Source organism: Pteropus alecto, unplaced genomic scaffold (genome assembly GCF_000325575.1).
Source record: "Pteropus alecto unplaced genomic scaffold, ASM32557v1 scaffold8, whole genome shotgun sequence".
NCBI classification, from domain to species: Eukaryota; Metazoa; Chordata; class Mammalia; order Chiroptera; family Pteropodidae; genus Pteropus; species Pteropus alecto.
The window spans coordinates 16,934,410-16,936,659 of NW_006494609.1; positions in this window are offsets into that span (position 1 = coordinate 16,934,410).

The following is a 2,250-nucleotide window of genomic DNA, read 5'->3' on the forward strand; positions in this document are numbered from 1 at the left end:
AGCTTACTGCAGGCGGCCCCGGGGCCAGTGCACTGGCTGTTGAATTGTCTCGAGTTTTCCCGCCTGCTTCGCCTCTTTGTCTTTCCATGGTCCAGGTCTCGTTTGACTTTTCTTAAACAGGGCTTTGGATTAAAACAGGGGCAGCAGGGCAGCAGAATGTTTTTGCCTTGGAGAGAAGGACACATTCTGAGCAAAATGTCTGGCATCGGGGAAAGGTGCACATTCCAATAGGTTGTCACCCTTTTTAGCCCGTGGGCAGGAGTCTTTTCTTGGACCACTATTCAGCTGGCATTTCAGCATGTCTTCACTAAAGTACGTTATTTATCTGTCTGCTCCGCAGTAAACATTCGTCAACTGAATGAGTGAATGAGCTGAGTGCACAAGTCAGGTCACGTTTCAGGTCCTCATTTGCTTCTCTAACAAACCCGACCTGATATCTCCTGTCTGCCAGCCAGGTCCTGTGCCTGGCACTGGCCATCCAGAGATCAATGTCATTGCTCCTGCCTTCAGTGACCTTTGTTACAATGCTCTTATGTACATAATATAGATATTACCGTCGTCACACTTTCTACGGCAGTGCGGCTCAAAGTGCCCATCTGCGTCTACAAAAGGAACTTGCATCATAATGTAAATCAACACACGGTCAAGTTCACTGAGAAAGTCTTCCTATGAAAAAGAAAAGTTAGCGAAGTCGTTGCTTGATCTTCCAGCACGAGGTCCTATATCACCATGGACCCTGACGGTAATTGTGGCTGATGGTCTGTGGACCACACACTGAGTAGCAAAGTCCTAGAGCAGTGGTCCCCAACCTTTTCGGCCCCAGGGACTGATGATGCTCCTATGAGAATCTAATGCCTGATGTGTATGTATGATGATCTGAGGCGGAGCTGAGGCGGTGATGCTAGCGCCGGGGAGCGGCTGCACATACAGATGAAGCATCGCTCGCGCCGCCATTCACTTCCTGCTATGCAGCCCGGTTCCTAACAGGCCACGGACTGGTACCGGTCCACGGCCTGGGGGTTGGGAGTCCCTGTCCTAGAGCACTTTCTGTTCATCAGGCACACAGCTAAACACTATGTATATAAGTAGGGTATGTACATACACGCATGCATATATACATATACATATGTGTGTGTTAATTTCATCCTTTAAATAATGTAGTAAAATGGACTCTTTTCCCCTCTTGATGTACAGTTCTATGAATGTTAACACTTGTATAGGTTTGCGCAACCCTCATCATAATCCAGGTACAGAACAGATGTGTCACCCCAATGAATGCCCTCCTACTCTCCATGGCAGGCACCTCCACCCCCCATCCTGAAACCCCGGCGACCGCTGGAACATAGACAGAGTAGGGAGCCCACAGATGAGCGCAATGTCTGAGGGGTAGAAGGAGCATGGGCCCCCGGGGCCGAGCAGAGCGGAGCAGAGCAGAGTGAGAATAAATCATCATCATGCTCCTTCCCTCTAACCGCAAAGGGTCCTGGGAAATAAGGCCATTGTTTCGAGCCTCTCTTATAAAATAGGAGTGATGACGACAGTCTCTGCCACAATGATGAGGCTCAAGAAGTACCTTGTTTCTTTATTTTAAAAAATAAATCAAATCTGGCTTGAAACTGTCATTATCAAGGTCTGGAACAGGCTGACTATCGATTGTTCTTGGGGCTCCCTCCAGCACACCCCAGGCTCGGCTGCCCAGAGCAGCGTGGGGAGGGGGACCCCCGGTGTGTGTTGCCCCTTCTTCTGTCCAGTGCAGCTGATGGTGGGGAGGGGGGCTCCTTCATTCTTTGAGTGTCCTGGAGGCTTCCGAGGGCTCGGCTGTGGGGACACATGTGCCCACAGTGAAGGCCATGGCCTTCAAAGAATGACCTCAGCATCTTCTCAGCCACCCTCAGTTAGGGCCATTGCTTCAGGGCACTGCTTGGCCTTCTCACGAAACCCTCCAAATCCTTCTCCCCGACAGTCTCAGGGAACCTCGAGGTTAAACATTTAAAATTAGTATGAATTCTTAAATTCACAATAATAATGATCCTGAAAATATGTATATACTTATAATAGTCTTAAAAAAAAAATTCAGAAGAGCCTCTGGGAAGCTGAACGACCTATGACTTCGACTAAACCAAACGATGTTATGTATGATGTTTAGAAAGTAGACGTCTCAATCGGAATCCTGGCAAGAAACAGGTGGCGTAGCCAGTTTGGGCAATTTCAGGAGAGTTGAATAAAGAGAACAGGCGGGGGCTTTGGGAG